The following is an 18,991-nucleotide window of genomic DNA, read 5'->3' as shown; positions in this document are numbered from 1 at the left end:
ATAGGAATTTTGGGGGAGTTTTGTGGAAGCTGCAGATAACACACAAAGGCCATCAGATGACATAGAGAAAGTTTAGAAACTCAGAAATGCCTAATATTTATGTGTAGTATTGTATAATATCAACATACTTTATCTCTTAATATCATAATAATTCAAACTTCTTTGACACAAAGGAGAAGTTCAAACTTTTTACATGGATTTTCCAGATCATGTGGGTGCCATGCGCGTAACCATCTCTCCCCCTCTCACAGTAATGTGAAAGGGATAACTGTAGTAGTCATAATTGTACTTGTAGTTCTGAAGCAAAGGGTTTGCGTGGTTTTTAGGGATGTAGTTCAACATTGCATTCCACAATGACTGGACCAATTTATAACACCACTAAATAGTGCCTTACTGTGCCTGTTTTCCCCTAGCCTTAACATTTGTCATTTTCATTTTTCTGGAGAGGGAGGTAGTTTTCTAGCTTGATGCATGTGAGGTAGAATCTCAGTTATTTTAATTTGTATTTCTTTAATTTTAGTGATTTGGAGCTTTAATGTGGTTGTTGATAGTTTGCATTTTACCTTTGAAGATGATCTGTTCATATCCTCTGATCATTTAACAATTGAGAAATAGCTCTTACTCTCGTAAATTTGAGTTAGTTCCTTAAATCGCTTGAAAATGAGACCCTTATCCAAGAAATTTGCTACAGATTTTTCCTCAGTTACCTGTTTTCCTTCTTATTTAGCTGCATTTATTTTGTGCAAAAGTTTTAAAATTTGTTATCAGAATTGTGATCTTCTGTGATCTTTTTTTAACCCATGATTGCTCATGACCTCTTCCCTACCCCCCCACCATAAATCTGAAAGATATGTTTTTCCTTACTCCTTTTAATTTTTTTATGTTGTCACTCTTTACATCTGAATCATAAGCTCCATCCATTTGGAGCTTATCTTGGTATATAGTATGAGGTGTTGGCATATATTTAGTTTTCTTAACTAGTATTTTAGTATATTGTTAATTTTCTTAGCTGGTATATATCTAGATTTCTTAACCAAATCATTTTAGTGAATACTGCTTTGTAGTATAGTTTGGGATCTGATTCTGCTAGGTCCCCTTCCCATTTTTTTCCCTTTGTTTCCCTTGAGATTATTGACTTTTTGTTCTTTCATATAAGATTTATTGCTGTTTTTCTAGCTTTGTAAAGTTGATAGTTTGATTGGTACAGAACTGAAAATATTGAGATTGTATTGTCATTTTTATTATATTGGCTCAGCCTATCTATGAGCAATCACTGTAATCTCCAGTTATTTAGGTCTGTCTTACACAATGTGTTGTAGTTGTATTTAACTCTTGTGTGTATCTTGGCAGTAGAATCTCAAGTATAGTCTACATTCTGTAGTTAAATGGAATTTCTCTTTCTATCTCTATTTGCTAGATTTTGCTGGCAATATACAGAAATGCTACTGATTTGCATGGGTTTAGTTTATCCTGCAACTTTACTAGTTGTTAATTGTTCTAGTCAAATTTTAATTGATTTTCTAAGGTTATTTGAGTAAACCACCATATTTTTTAAATTGCTAATTTTGCTTCTTCTTTCAAAGGAATTTGCTTATTCCCTCTTTCTTTTCTTTATCTTAATGCTATTTTCAGAATTTCTATTGCTACATCAAATGATGGTGGGGGATAATAGACATCCTTATACTGCTCTTGTATCAGAACATTCTCAAGTTTATTCCTATTACATGTAATGCTGGTTCTTTATTTTATATTTGCCAATGAGTTTGTGTTGAATTGAATAATTGAATTGTCAGTCCATTTTGTGCCATGAATATAATTAATTTTTTTTCTTTATTTATTGCTTATTCTGTCAATAGGTAAGAGACTATTTCCAAGAGAGGTGTACAGATTTTATGAATGAACATTTTGATGTAGGTTTAGATGAAAGATTCATGGATCTGAATTTAGTCTCAACTCATCAGTATGTTTGGAGTATTTTGTGACATTGGTAGAATGCTTTCTAAACTGTAAAGCTCTGTAAAACCTGTTACTGCTGCTTTTAGTTTGAGTCACTGCTTTATATTGGCAAAATATTTATTTTTAGACAGAGAAGATGTTTATGAAGTTGTGAGGCCACAATTAATTCTTGGTATTAATAAGAAAATCATAATTACCATCAGGATTTTCTTCAACCCTCAAGGAATAAATGTTCTTAAATATTTGTTTCAAGTGTTAAATTTTTTTTATTTCAACCAATACAAATTTTTGGATACTTTTTGATTTTGTTTAGCCAAAGATTTAATTTTTCAAAGAAATTTGTCAAATGCACATAAATGAAAATAGTTTTCAGGACATTCTGATTCTTTATTGGCAGGAGGGGGCTGAGGGATAAAAATTCAACCTATATAAGTTAATATATTGTACCATCTCTAGGTAGAAAGAAAACATGTGTGGTTCTAACTCTTCCACATAGTAACCTGTAATCTGTTTTACAACTTAGTTGTAACAACAAATTAGACAACTTCAGATATGAGAACTCCTTCGAATCAATAAAGGTCTCAGCTTTCCTTATAACTTAGTAGATAAGCCCTGTTGAACTGCTTGAGGCGCTTCAAAATTTTATTTAGTCCAGGGTCACAGAGTATTAGAGGTAGGATTTGAATACAGGTCTTTCTGACTCTTAAGTCCAGCACTCAGGTCATTATGCCACTTTGCTTTTCAAATCCTTGTGGTAATTCTACTCGTAGTCTCATTCCAAATATATTTAAATGCATCTAGAGAGTAAAATCTTTCCAAAACCATTTCCTATATGAGTCTTTAGTAATGATCCTCACCTTTTGTTATTGTTTTGTTTTAAAGAGAGAAGTAGAAAGTGGTTAGAGGAAAATGAAAATGGGTAATGGTTTTAGCTATTCTGAAGAGTAAGAGGCCTAATCCTGTCAGAATGGTGCCCTCTTAAGTGCAAATTTGCAAAACTAATTGGGAAATGTTTAACAAAATACATTAAAAGACATTACACCTCAATTAATGTTAATTTGTGGTTTTCTTAGTCCCTATGTGACTGCAGGGATGTTTTCTTTTTGAGCTTGACACCACTGGTGTAGTGGAGAAGTTTGGCTATGGAAGCAAGAATATTTCTGTCAGGTTGTTCTCTGATACATGGTTGATCTATTATCACAGGCAAAGTTTTTAACCTATCAGTATTGGAGGGAGAGGGGAATGGGAGGAGAATAAGAATTTATATAGAATCTACAATGTACCAAGCACTGTGCTAAGCACTTTTACAGATATTATTACATTTGGTCCTCATGAGGTAAGTGCTATTTTACAATTGAGGAAACTGAGGCAAGCAGATTAAGTGACTTGCTCAGAGTCACACAGCTAGTGTCTGAGGCTGGATTTGAAGTCAGGTCTTCCTCGCTACTACTTGCTAATACTAAAAGTTACAAGGGAGTTGCAGATCTGCATAAGTTGAGGGGAAAGTCCACACTGGGAATTCCTCACACCTAGAAATCATAGATTCAGAATCCCTAATACCAACCCACCCTTCAAAAAAAGAGGAAGAAGAAAGAAATCCTTCCAGTAATTAGAAAGCAAAATTGTTTACTTCTTTGAAAGCTTATGTCAGTGCATTGAGTACTAAAGAGGTCGTTTCTGAAGAGGTATGGTATAATGGAAAGAACCCCAAAAAAGGAGTTAGAAGAAACAAGGTCCAATCCTGAATCTGACATTACCCAAGTATTTGGTAAATTATTCACCCCTCTCAGCCATAGATTCATCATTTGTAAAATTAGGAGGTTGTATAAAGGTGATTTCTGAGGTCCCTTCCACTTCTAAAAATGTCATAAAATACACATGCAAGTAGTAAAATGTTTTGTGTGCTGATATTTTTTTAATACTTTGTAAGAATATAGTACAAATGTAGTAGTTTTTAAAACTACTTCAGACTTTTTTTTTAATTGGTCTATAAACCGTGCTCGATTGTAAATTTTATTTGCCAAGCATCCTCTTGTCTCAACTTTGTCAATATAGGTTTTATATCATGCTGCCTTACATGATTTTAGTTTCTGGAATTGTTCCTCCAATCATAATTTTCATCTGTTCAGCAAGTATCTCTTGAGCTATTAATATGTTTTAGATGTCTGGTGTTATGGGGAATACAAAGATATATACACATGATCTTTGTCTTCAGGTGGCTTACTGGTAGGAAATGATAAGATAAAAGGCTGCAGTATAAAGCAACTAGAAGGGCAGGGACTTGTATTTGTGTTCCTGTAGCACAGTGCTTTGCACTTAGTAGTTGCTTAATCATCGTCAATTGAATTTGCTGGGTAGCATAAGTCAAGTGCTGAAGAATGCAGTATCTTTTTGTGGTGACTTAAAACTGAAAACTTAAGGGATGCCCATCAATTGGGGAATGGTTGAACAACTTATATATAAATGTGATGGAATACTATTATGCCATAAGAAATCAGGAAATAGATTATTTCAGAGAAATTTGTAAAGACTTATATGAAGTAATGCAGAGTGAAGTAAGCAGAAACAGAACAATTTATGCTGTATCAATATTCCAAAAATGCACTGTTTTAAAGACTTTTATAAACTGATAAAATTAAATGAGCAGAACTATGAGAACAATTTATATAATAAAACAGTAGTGTAAAGAGAAATACTTTGAAAGCTGTAAGAACTGTATAAATGCAATGACTGTCATATAGCCGATGAGAGAATGTTTTGCTTTGACTATGCATATTTGTTATAAGCAATTTCTTTTTCTTTTTTTTTTTTAAACATAGGATAATGGGTGGGAGCAGAGAAAATAAGTTTAATTGTTTTAAACCACTTAAGTTAAAAAAGTTGGCAGAGTAAAGGACAGATTATTTGTGGTTGAAGTTATCAGGGTAGACCTCATGGAAAAGGTAGTATTTGTGCCCAGGATAGGTAGGATTGGGTAGGATTTTAATGGGAGAAGAGAAAGTACATTCCAGACATATATAAATACATGAAGACAGTTAGGTGGTACAGTGTATAGAGTGCTGGACCTGAATGGTTGATGAATAGTTTTAAAATCAATAGCCCAGATAAATATGGAGTAAGTGGGTTTTAAAACCTTTTCAGATTCTTTCAGTGAAGATTTTACATGTTATAACTAGCCACTGAAGTGTTAGGCCACTCAAAATTCTAACCAGTGAATGCATTTTTATAGGTAATTTTCTGTCCTTTGTGTTTGAGGGGAATTGACATGTTATTGTCATCCAAACCCTCTAGCATATTATAAAGTGACAGGAGTTTACATTGAATTTCAGCTCCTTTTTTAGGGTTTTACAGTTGATTCTTAGGTATAGTTCTCAATCATGTAAACATAGCAGTGATGGACATCTTTGAATACAAAATGCTCAAAATTTTTTTTTGCCTATTCTAAAAATGTGGCCAAGATACCATTTATTTGGTGTTAGTACAACAATAATTTTGTTCTGAGAATTACAAACCATAGGCTCTAGGTGCTTTACTTCACAAAGAGAGTCAGAACAGTTGAAAAGATTAATATGTTTCTTAAAAACCCTAACAATTTGTTATTAAGCTGAAACTACTATAAAAAGAATAACAAAGCAATGACCATCAAAAAAGCACTAAAATTTTTGAAAATTTTAACCAAGAGTAATCAGAATCTGTTTATTAACTAATGTTTCCATATTTTATATCATATAGTTGAAGCTACTACATATAAGAAATTAAAAAATAAATCATCTTGAAATCTAAGCTACATATTCTAGGAATACAAACTTTGTAATACAGAAATATTTGTGCATGGTAATTAGTTGAGAAAAGCTGTTCCCTTTTTGGCTTGTAAGAAACGTTTTCCAGAATTCACCCTAAATGATTAACAATCTTTAATTCTTATGTGTAGCGAGTATCTTGTTTCATCATCTAATTTTTTCACCCCTGCTTGGGTCATAAGGTCAGCAATATTTTTCTCCAGAACATTGATGCAACTGCTCATGTTACCAATTCAGTATCTGGCCTTACATGGTCTGAAGCTTGGCCTGCATCTGCTGAAGAAGCATCTAATTCATAATGGTCAAGGTCCTTCATGGTTTTAGGGTCCATCTCCACCATAGTGCTGGCTCCTGACAGTCAGCTTCCCAATTGGTCTTCAAGGCCTGGGTGTGCCTGCACCTTGGGAGCAACCCCAGCTTTGCTATCTCACTTTTCTAACAGCTAACATAAAAACATAGATTTGAAGCTGAAGGAGACCTTGGAGGTTATTTAATGTCCAGCTATCCCATTTTACAGATGAGGAAACCTTAGGTCCAGAGAGGCTAATTTTCCGAGTTCTCACAACTAAGTAAGTAGCAGAACTAAGATTTGAATTCAAGTTCTTGACTTTAATTCCATTGTTATTATAACTATACCATTGCTAAAATAGCCTCTGTGCTATTTTGCCCCCTTGAAGCAGAACAGGTCTAATTCCTGTTCTACGTGACAAACTTTCTGTATTTGAACACTCTTATCTCTCTCCACTTCTCAGTTTTTTCTAGCCTAAATGTTCCTACTTCTTTCTACAAATCCTAATATAGCATACTTTTTACTTTTATCATTATGGGTACCCTTTTCTGAATGTACTTTAGATTGTCTGGTGCCCAGAACTAACTAGAATACTCCAGATACAATCTGACCAAAATGAAATATGGTAAAATTATCATCTCCCTTGTTTTGGATGCTGTACCTCTGTGTGGCTTCAGGTAGCATGAACTCTTTTTGGTGGCGGTGGGGAGCAGTGATTTCACAAGAATGGGATAGATCCATATGAGAAGTTGTGGAGGAAGAAATGGTATAATTTGATGACTAATTGGATATGGGAGGTAGGAGAGAAATATCATATATGACTTAGATTTTGAGCCTGTATGACTAAGAACAGAATGGTAGCTTTAATAGATATAGGAAAGTAAGTAATAGATATTGGTTTGGAAGATAAATTCAGTTTCAAAAATTTTGTGCTTGAAAATTAGTGGGAAAAGTGGGTTAGAATGTCCAGCATACAGTTGGATATGTAGGGCAAAAAATTCTGGAAAGAGGGCATGGCTAGAAATATAAAAGGGGCACCATCAACATGGAAATGATGGTTGAAACCATTGGAGTGGTTGAGATAACCAAATTAGAAAATGTAGAGAGTAAAGAGAGTTCTGAAAACAGAACCTAGAGGAATTCTCACATTGGGAGGATTTAGGAGGGGAAGGAAGAAGAGAACCTGATAGAAGTAAGAGAAGGAAAGGATCAGAAGAACAAAGGTTATTTTGCATCAAGAAGCCAGTGGATAGTTTTAAGGAAGAATGTTTTCAAAAAGGATGTGGAACTAAAACTAAACATAAAAACTAAAATGGGGGAAAAAAAGTCCTTGCCCTCGAGGAGCTTACAGTCTAGTGGTGGATCACACTACTATAGTGTACAGCATCATATACATGAAAGGAGTTGCAAAGAGAAAGAAAGTGAGCTATATGAGGTTCTAGGGAGGAAGTCATTATTGACCTGGGAAGTTTTTACGTAACAGGTAGCATCTGAATTGTACTTTAAAAGATGGAAAAGGAACTCAACAGGCAAATGACATTTGGGAGAGTTTAAGATATAAGGAAGAACTTAAGCAAAATCACAGGCTTAAAAGATATTTATTAAATGATTATTAAAAAATGTCCTAGACAGAAAGATAGGCCACTTCAGTTTGAATGTGATCAGGCTTCATGTAGGAGGCAGCATTTGAATTGGGTCTTAGAGAATTGTGGAAAGGCGGAAGCATCTTAGGACCAAAGGACCCAGATCCACCCCTTTTCCCCCACACCCTAGTAGAGCTGGAAAAATGCTCCAGAAGGAACAATAATAAAGAAAACCAAAGAGAAACAGCTAGAAATAACTTTAACCAGTCTAAGATTGTACAAAAAGACTGCTAGTATCTTGCAGAATCTCTCGATGAAGATAAACCAGGGGAGACAGAAGACAAAGCATACAGCAAGAGACAGGACCAGAGCAGCTCTTGAGCCCCAAGGAGGAGGGGCTAGATCAAAGGTTCCCAAACTTATTTGACCTACCGCCCCCTTTTCAAAATGAAAATTACTCAATGCCCCCCTGGAAATCTACTTTCTTTAATCCTTTAACATTTTTTTGGATTTGTGTCATTTAAAAAAAGTACTTTTTTAAAATGACACATCTTATATTTAATAATTGTAAATTTGTAGCTTTTTTCTTCACTGAAATTTTGATGATCCAATATTGCATCATGTAACCATATATAGTATTGTATTGTAAACAGATCATTACATGTACATATTCTTGTCAATGCATGCTGGACTTCCCAACAATGTTCAACACGCTCACCTGCCAACACTTGCTTGTTAAGACCTGTCAGTGAACTTGACTACTGATGGGTTATAAATTGCATTTTGTGTGTTTATTTGGAAAATAATGTAATCACTATGACTTTAACTCTGTTACACAATAGATGAAACATGTACAAATGGTTTTTCAAAATTTTATTCTCTTCTTTCCTTATGCTTCTGCCCCCTCATTTTTATTCAATACCCCCCAATTGCACCTGAAGCTACTACCACCCCACTCCCCCAATCATTCCAGTTCCCCCCAGGGGGTGGTATTGCCTACTTTGGAAACCTCTGTGCTAGATCAATACCTAGCATCAGGCATCTTGTGCCCCAGCTTTCACAGGAGATAAAGCCAAACCAATAGCTAGTGCAGGGCTTGCTCCTGAGCCTCCACAGGAAGCAGAACCAGATGAACACTCCACTTAGGACCCATTCCTAAGCTCCCATAGGAAACAGTACCAAATCAGCACCCATTGTGAAGTTACTGCCCAAAGGATCCACTCTTGACCCAATATTTATGCAGTGTGTGCCAACGTGGAACCCAGGAGGGCTGACTCGAACCACAGCAGAAGATAAAACCAGACCAGTGCCTGGGCAATCCAGACCCAAGCCACAAAGGAAACACAGCAAGAGAAAGGACCAAAGCAACACCTGGAAAGCAAAGCATCTGGGGTCTTCTGGGAGGCCTGCTACCAGCAAAATCAGTGTTTGGCTGGAGCCAGTCAGACAGGGTCTCAGTAAGAACCAGAGTAAACTCAAGATTTTGGGCTGAGTAAGGAAAAGGAGACAGAGAAGGTACCAGGGCCAAAATTTACATGAAGCTACCAGGAGAATGAACCAAAACCCAGAAATTGCTGCAGAAAATGGGGCTTAATCTTATATTCAGGACCAGGCAGGACCTACTGCATCCTGGAGTATGGAAAGGAGCACAGTCTGACTCAAACACAAAGCCCTGGTCGAGAAATTGAGGCTGTAGATATGAATAAATAGAAAACAATGCTGAACACATTGAAGAAATACCTTGGATGGGGAAAAGCCCAAGACGTAAATCCAGAGAAAGAGCAATTTTCCAAGTTCAAGTAGAAACTCCAAAAAGAAAGTCCTGTGACAAGGACTTAAAGGAAATAAAGGAAGGAAGGAAATAAAATGAGATACAAAATGTAATGTTAAAAGGGAAAAACTACGAAGGGAAGAATGAAAAGGGGAATGACCTAGAACAGATTAGTGCAAAAACTTTACCCAAGAATTTAAAATTCTCAAAATTGGAATAGGTCAAACAGAAAGCAGTAACTGAGATAGGAAATACTAAGCCAAAATCCAGAAACTGAAAAGAAAAAAAAAATACAGAAGAAAATGTAATCTGCTATAAAAACAACTGATCCTGGAGAACAGGTCAAGGAGAGAGAATGTAAAAATCATGACTAAAGAAAAGAGCCTAAATAACTATTTCAAGAAATCATAAACAATAACTCCCCCAACCTATTAGACATAGGGAAAAATTAAAATATAATACTATCCATTTTACTTCCTGGAAAAAAAAAATGGCACTTCAAAAGGCCAGGCACATCATAGCCAAAATCCATCTTTCAAGTTTTAAAAAAAATCCTGCAAACAACTGATAAGTAGTTCAGATACTAAGGATGGATAGCATCACACAAAAGTTGATGCCTCTATACACAATTCGGGAGAAGGGACTTAGGAATAAAATACTTCAGCAGGTTAATGTAAAGGGTTATAACTGAGAATAACCTCTCCAAATAACCAGGTATCTTTAAGAGTAGTGGTGGTGGAGGAGGAAATGGATCTTTAATGAAATAAAAAACTTCTAGGTATTACTGATGGGGTTGGAACTGAGTAGAAACTTTGAATTGCAATTGCTGGAGTCAAGAGAAGGAAAAGATATTTGATCAATTAGAAGGGGCTATATGATGATGAATAGTATATATTCTAATAAGGATAGAAGAAATATATCCTCAAAACCATAATGTCTTTTAAGATCCAGTGGCCTTTTTCTCACACTGGTACTCCTAACTCTAATTCTATGGCCTCTTTCTCCCTGAATTCCTCCATTTGAAGAAGCATCCATGCCAGCTCTATTCATTTTAAACTCAGGGAAGCCTGTGACTGCTTGGATGACCCTTCCACCTCTGTTCAAGGAGGTAGTAGAGGAGTAGAGAAGTGGCGGTAGGCATGCCAGTGTGAGGAGGAGGCCGGTGACCTTAAGGACATTAGGGTTCTGAGGACACATTTCTTCTAACCTTATTAGAATATATACTGTTCATCGTCATGTACTACACCACAAGTATTACAAAGCATTAATTCTCAGAAGAGAGAGGGGTTTATCCATGGAATAGATTAGTTCTGCAGCATATTAGAAGCAAATGGATGTTCATCAAATTGATGAACCCAAATACTTCAGTTCCTGAGATAAGAGCTCACTGTTAGACAAAAACTGTTGGGAAAACTGGAAAGCACTTTGGGTATCGACCAGTATCCCATACCACATACCACAATAAGGTCCCAATGGGTATGTGACTCAGACTTAAAGAATGACATCATAAATAAATTAGAGGAGCAGAGAAGAAAGTACATTTCAGAACAATGAAGAAGAATTAATCACCAAAAAAGAGATTGAGAGGATGAAAGAAGATACTTTTGCTCACATAAAATTTTAACAGTTTTGTACAAACAAAACCACTGCAGTTAAAATTAGAAGGGAATCCATAGAGGGAAAAATCTTTAGGATAAATTTTTCTGATAAAAGACTTGTTTGAAAGATCTGTAAAAAACTGATTCAAATTTGTAAGAACAAAAACAATTCCCAAATAGATAAAGGAAAAAAAAATCTAAGCTGTCAATAAGGATGTGAAAAAATGCCCCAAATCACTAATAAATATTGATATTCAAAAGAGAACAATTCTGAGGTTCCACCTCATACCCACTGAATTGAGAAAGATGACCAAAACTAAAAAAGGGGGAAAGGACAGTTTTTGGAGGGGCTGCTGAAAATAAGGCACATTTCTGCATTGTTGGTTGAGCTGTGAATTGTTCCAGCCTTTGGAAAGAAATTTGGAGCTATGTCCCCAAAGTCACTAAACTATGCATTTATCTAGTGATTACTGCTACTGTGTTTATTACCCCAAAGAAATCAAAAGTGGAAGAAGACCTATATGTAGAAGAATATTCATAAATCCTCTTTTTGTGGTGATAACTGGAAACTAAGAGGATCCCTTTCACATAGGGAATAGCTGAACAAACTATTGGGATAAGAATGTAGAGTGGAACACTAATTTGCTGGGACAAATGATAAAATAGTTTCAGAGAAACCTGGGAAGACTTACATGAAATGATCCAGAGTGAAGGGAACAGGACAATTTATACAATTGTAATTACATAATAAGGACAAACAACTTTGAGAGATTTGAGAACATTGGCCAACCACCTCCTGACAGGTAATAGACTCAAGTTCCCAGACGATACATATTTTAAGACACAGTCAATGTGGGAATTTGTTTTGCGTGATTATGTTTATTTGTTTGAAACATTTTCTTTTTCCTTTTCTTTTTCCTTTGCCTTGGGAGGCAGGGAAGATTGAAGAGGTTAGGATAAATAAAATAACAGAATAGAGGGCTATGGAAATTTATTTTTGAAATACACAGAAGAAAACAAAGAAACCCAGAAGGATCATAGCCAACCAGGATAGCAATGAAGTATCATTTAAAAAACAAGCTGTAGACTTCTGCTTCCAGGAGCCAAGATGGTGGAGTAAAACGTAAATCACTCTCGCCCTCCCGGATCAACCTCTGAAAGCCCAGAAAATATTGCCCCAGGAAAATCCCTGGAACAGCTGAACCAGAAGAAAGATAGAGTGCAGCAGTCCAGTAGCCCAGGTAGCTTGAGGGATTAATGGGAAAGGCCCCTTTTGCCCTGGGAGAAGGGGAGCAGTAACGGACTGGGAGGTGTCCCAGCAAGCTAGCAGAAAACCCCACCTTAGCATACCAGGAGGAAATTCTGAAACCCAGGTAGTGGAGTAGGCAAACACCAACACCTGGACCCCTGAGTGTCTCAGTGAGGGAGGGGAAACCAGCTCAGAAAACCACCAGGTGCCTTGGCATTCTACAGCAACCGGGTCTCCCAGTGCCTCAGCAAAAATAAGGGAAGCAGCACTACAAAGGGCTCCAGGCGGATAAACACCCTGAGACATCCATCTGAAAGGAGTTGAAGAAAGTGAAAGGAAAGGAAAAGTAGGCAACCTAGAGTTGCCCTAGAGTTCCAGCCTTGCTGATTCCAGCCCAACACCAGGTAAGCTGCCAGAACCCTACAGCCTCCAACTGCCAACATCGGAAGCCCCAGCACACAAAGCCAGTGACCAAGCCCTAGGCTCCCAACACAAGAAGCTTGGGTCAGTGCCCTCTGCTCCTCAGCAGGAGAACTCAGTCTCTTTAAAGGCTAGGAAATAAACAAACACCATGAGCAAAAAGAAATGTAAGATAGATTCTTATTATGGGAAGAGTGAAGATCAAGGCAGAAATTCTGAAGAGGACAACATTGTCAACAAAACCATATCTGGAACCTCAAAAGGGAATATGAACTGGTCTGAAGCCCAAAAAACCTTTTTAGAAGAGCTCAAGAAGGATTTTAAAAGTCAAATGAGAGAGGTAGAAGAGTCCTTTAAAAATACAGTTGACCAACTGGAAAAAAAAGTACACTGAAGAGAACAAGTCCCTAAAAAATACAATTCGCCAACTGGAAAAAAAGTACACTGAAGAAAACAAGTTCTTAAAAAATACAATTGGCCAAATGGAGAAGGAGAAACAATCTAATAGAACAAAACAATTTGTTAAAAATTACAATCAGGCAAATGGAACCTAATGACTCTATGAGAGAGCAAGAATCAGTCAAACAGAAACGAAAAAATGAAAAAATTAGATGAAAACGTAAAATACCTCATTGGTAAAAACAACTAACCTGGAAAATCGGTCCAGGAGAGACAATTTAAAAATTATTGGTCTGCCTGAAAATTACCATGAGAAAAAGAGCCTGGACAGTATCTTTCAGGGAATCATCGAGGAAAACTGCCCTGAAGTCCTAGAACCAGAAGGTAAAATAACCGTAGAAAGAATCCACCGCCCACCGCCTGAAAGAGATCCCAAATTGAAAATGCCAAGGAATTTAATAGCCAAATTCCAAAATTACCAGATCAAAGAGAAAATACTGCAAGCAGCCAGAAAGAAAATTTAAATATCATGGCACCACAGTCAGGATTACATAGTACCTTGTAGCTTCTACATTAAAAGACCGTAGGGTGTGGAACATGATATTCTATAAGGCAAAGGAGCTTGGATTACAACCAAGGATCAACTTCCCAGCAAAAATGAGCATGATCTTTCAAGGGAGGAGATGGATTTTCAGTGAAATAAGGGACTTCCAAACCTTCCTGATAAAAAGACCAGAGCTCAACAGAAAATTTGACCTTCAAATACAGGACTCAAGAGAGACATAAAAAGGCAAATGGGACAGAAAGATACATATGTTGTTGATAAGGGCAAACTATTTACATTACTACAAGGGAAAATGATACTTGTAACTTTTGAGAACTGTATTGTTATCACACCATGTTAAAGGGGTATACATAAAGGGGGTGGATATAAGTTGACTTTGATGTAATGATAAAAAAAAATCTAATCAAGTGGGTTAAATGGATCCAAGTAAGTGGATTAATCTGATCTTAAAAAAATGTACTGAGAAAAGAGGCAGACTAGTAAATTACATTATAGGAAATGACACAAAAACTTATTACACCAGAGGGAAAGAAGGGAGGGAGGAGATGAGCATTGTTTGAACCTTACTCTCAATAGATTTGGCTCAAGAAGGGAATAACATAATCAGTTAGGTATAGAAATCTAACTTGCCCTATAGGCAGTAAGAGGGAAAAGGGGAAAGAAAAGGGAGGGGGGATAGAAGGGAAGGAAGAAACAGTAAGGGTAAAGGGGAAGAAAAGTAAAGGGGCTAATAGAAGGGAGGAGGGACTGAAGGAGGTGGTAGTCAAAAGTAAAACACTAGTGAGGAGGGAAAAGGAGAAAGAAAAGCATAAATGGAGGGGGAAAGGATGGAGAGAAAGACAAAGATAGTAATCATAACTGTGAATGTGGATGGGATGAACTCTTCCATAAAATGGAAGCAGATAGCAGAATGGATTAAAAATCATAATCCTACAATATGTTGTTTACAGGAAACACATTTGAAAAAGAGTGACACACACACAGGGTAAAAGTAAAAGGCTGGAGAGGAATATATTATGCTTCAGCTGAACTAAAAAGCAGGGGTAGCAATCCTGATCTCAGACAAAGCAAAAACAGAAATAGATCTTATCAAAAGAGATAAGGAAGGAAACTACATCCTGCTAAAAGACACCATAGACAATGAAATAATATCATTACTAAACATAATATGCACCAAATGGTACAGCATCCAAATTTTTAGAGAAGTTCAGGGAGTTACAGGAAGAAATAGACAGCAAAACTATACTAATGGGGGACCTCAACCTCCCCCTCTGAACTAGATAAATCTAATCACAAAATAAACAAGAAAGAAGTTAAGGAGATGAATAGAATATTAGAAAAGTTAGGTATGATAGACCTCTGGAGATGGGGATGAATGGAGATAGAAAGGAATATGCTTTTTTTTCTCAGCGCAACATGGCACATACACAAAAATTGACCATGTGCTAAGGCATAAAAACCTCAATCTGATACAGAAAGGAAGAAATATTAAATACATCCTTTTTAGATCATGATGCAATAAAAATTACATGTAATAAAGGGCCATGGAAAGATAGACTAAAAAATAATTGGAAACCAAATAATCTAATCCTAAAAAATGATTGGGTCAAACAGCCAATTATAGAAACAATCAATAACTTCATTGAAAAGAATGACAATAATGAGACAACATACCAAAGCTTATGGGATGCAGTGAAAGCAGTTCTTAGGGGAAGTTTTATATCTCCAAATGCTTACATACATAAAATAGAAAAAAAGGAGATCAATGAATTGGGCATACAACTAAAAATACTAGAAAAAGAACAAATTAAAAATCCTCAATTAAACACCAAATTAGAAATATTGAAAACCAAAGGAAAAATTAATAAAATTAAAATTAAGAAAACTATTGAACTAATAAATAAAACTAAGAGCTGGTTTTATGGAAAAAAATAAAATAGATAAACCTTTGGTTAATTTAATTTAAAAAAAAAAGAAAGAAAACCAAATTACCAGTATCAAGAATAAAAGAGTGAATCCACCACCAAGAAAGAGGAAATTAAAACAATAATTAGGAACTATTTTGCCCAACTGTATGCCAATAACTTTGACAATCTTAGTGAAATGGATACATATTTACAAAAATATAAATTGCCCAGATTAACAGAAGAAGTAAAATACTTAAATAACCCCATCTCAGAAAAAGAAATTGAAAAAGCCATTGATGAACTCCCTAGGAAAAAATCTCCAGGGTCAGATGGATTTACAAGCAAATTCTATCAAACATTTAAAGAACAATTAATTCCAATACTATGTAGGCTATTTGGGAAAATAGGTGAAGGAATCTTACCAAAATCTTTTTCTGATACAAATATGGTGCTGATAACTAAACCAGGAAGAGTCAAAACACAGAAAGAAAATTACAGAATAATTTCTCTAATTAATATAGATGCAAACATTTTAAATAAAATATTAGCAAATAGATTACAGCAACTTATCACAAGAATAATACACTATGACCAGGTAGGATTTATACTAGGAATGCAGGGCTGGTTCAATATTAGGAAAACTATCAGTATAATTGATCATATTGACACCAAAACTAACAGAAACCACATGATCATCTCAATAGATGCAGAAAAAGCTTTCGACAAAATACAACACCCATTTCTATTAAAAACACTAGAGAGCATAGGGATAAATGGGGTCTTCTTTAAAATAATAAGTAGCATCTACCTAAAACCTTCAGCAAGCATCATATGTAATGGGGACAAGCTAGAAGCATTTCCAATAAGATCTCCCATGAAACGAGGATGTCCATTATCACCACTCTTGTTCAATATCGTACTGGAAATGTTAGCTTTAGCAATAAGAGAAGAAAAAGAAATTCAAGGTATTAGAATAGTCAAAGAAGAAACAAAGCTATCACTATTTTCAGATGATATGATGATATATTTAGAGAATCCTAGAGAATCAAGCACAAAACTACTTGAAATAATAAACAACTAGCAAAGTTGCAGGCTATAAAATAAACCCACATAAATCATCAGCATTTCTATATATTACCAACAAAGCCAAACAGCAAGAGATAGAAAGAGAAATTCCATTTAAACGTACCATAGACATAAAATATTTAGGAGTCTACCTCCTGAAACACACCCAGGTACTATATGAACACAATTACAAAACACTTTTCACACAAATAAAATCAGATCTAAGTAACTGGAAAAACTTCAGTTGCTCATGGGTAGGCTGAGCTAACATAATAAAAATGACCTAAGCTAATTTACTTATTCAGTGCCATACCAATCAAGCTACCAAAAATTATTTTATAGAGTTAGAAAAAAATAAGATTCATTTGGAAGAGCAAGGTCCAGAACATCAAGGGAACTAATGAAAAAGAAATACAGGGGAAGGTGGCCTACCCATTCCAGATCTTAAATTGTATTATAAAGCAGCAATCATCAAAACTGCTTAGTACTGGCTAAGAAATAGAGTGGTGAATCAGTGGAATAGGTTGAGTATGCAAGACACAGTAGTCAATGACTATAGTGATCTATTTGATAAACCCAAAGACCCCAGTTTCTGGGATAAGAACTCACTCTTTGACAAAAACTGCTGGGAAATCTGGAAAAGAGTATGGCAGAAATTAGGCATAGATCAACATCTCACACCATATACCAAAATAAAGTCAAAATGGGTTCATGATTTAGATATAAAGGCTGATACTGTAAGCAAACTGGGAGAGCAAGGAATAGTTTACCTATCAGATTTATGGAGAACAGAAGAATTCATGACAAGAGATAGAGAACGTTATGAAAAGCAAAATGGATAACTTTGATTACATTAAATTGGAAGGTTTTTGCACAAATAAAGTCAACGCAACCAAGATTAGAAGGAAAGTAGAAAATTGGGAAAATTTTTACAACCAGTGTCTCTGATAAGGGCCTCATTTCTAAAATATATAGAGAATCAAGTCAAATTTATAAGAATACAAGTCATTCCCCAATTGATAAATGGTCAAAGGCAATGAACAAGCAGTTGTCAGATGAAGAAATTAAAGCCATCTATAGTCATATGAAAAAATGCTCTAAATCACTATTGATTTGAGAAATGCAAATCAAAACAACTGAGGTACCATATCACACCTATCAGATTGGCCAACATAACAAAACAGGAAAATGATAAATGTTGGAGAAGATGTGAGAAAATTCGAACACTAATGCATTGTTGGTGGAGTTGTGAAATGATCCAGCCCTTTTGGAGAGCAATTTGGAACTATCCCCAAAGAGCTATAAAAATGTGCATACCCTTTGACCCAGCAATAGCACTTCTAGGGCTATATCCCAGAGAGATCATACAAATGGGAAAAGGACCCACATGTACAAAAATATTTATAGAAACTCTTTTTGTGGTGGCCAATAATTGGAAATTGAGAGGATGCCCATCAATTGGGGAATGACTGAACAAGTTGTGGTATGTGAATGTAATGGAATACTATTGTGCTGTAAAAAATGATGAATAGGCGTGACTTCAGAAAAACCTGGAAAGATTTGTATGGTCTGATGCTGAGTGAAGTAAGCAGAACCCGGAGAACATTGTACACAGTAAAAACCTCATTGTACAATGACTAATATTGATAAACTTAACCCTTCTCAGCAATACAAGGAACTAAGACGTCCCCAAAGGTCTCATGTTGGAAAATGCTAGAAAGAACTATGCAGTTTGAAAGCAGATCGAAGCATACTATTTGATTTTTTTTTTCTTCTGTTGTGTTTTGTTTCCTCTTTCCAGTGGTTTCTCCTATTGGTTCTAGTTTTTATTCACAACATCAGTAATATGAAAATATGTTTAATAGGAACGTATATGTATAGCCTATATCAGATTGCACTCCATCTAGGGGAGGGAAGAAAAATTTAAAACTCAAACTTATGGAAGTGATTGTTGATAATTCAAAATAAATTTTAAAAAGTGGAAGAAAAAGCAAAAGCAAGCTGTGCATAATAAAGATCTGCAACCTTCTCTGTTCTACTCTATATGAAAGTGTTGTTTTAGTTGATTTTTAAGTTCAGAATTTTTTAAATGAGATAATTAAAATTGTACAATGGATGGAGAATGGGAAGCATTTATTTGAAGAAAGGTTGTGAAAGTGAAAAGGGGGGGAAAGGCATATAACTTAAAGATACAAGAGGAAGTGGAAGGTCTATCTGCTTGCTTGCTTGTTTGTTTATTTTTGGTTAAACCTTGCTTTATGATAAACCAAATGATTAATCCAGGAATTAGTTATTTACTACATATAATTTTGTTCTCAGAGTATGATAGAACATAGATAAACTATCTTCTTATAAGTGTGCATAAAGGAACTTAAAATTTTGAGCTACA

General features: G+C 35.6%; 1 protein-coding gene across 2 annotated transcripts in view; it reads left to right on the top strand.

Annotated features, from left to right (window-relative positions):
• Positions 1 to 18,991, top strand: part of RDX (radixin) — a 101,874-nt gene that overhangs the window by 38,114 nt on the left and 44,769 nt on the right. The window lies entirely within an intron of this gene.

Source organism: Vombatus ursinus, unplaced genomic scaffold, assembly GCF_900497805.2.
Source record: "Vombatus ursinus unplaced genomic scaffold, bare-nosed wombat genome assembly UNPS02007612.1, whole genome shotgun sequence".
In the NCBI taxonomy this organism is placed as follows: Eukaryota; Metazoa; Chordata; class Mammalia; order Diprotodontia; family Vombatidae; genus Vombatus; species Vombatus ursinus.
The sequence above is the reverse complement of the archived record's forward strand: the minus strand, read 5'-3'. Positions and strand labels throughout refer to the sequence as shown.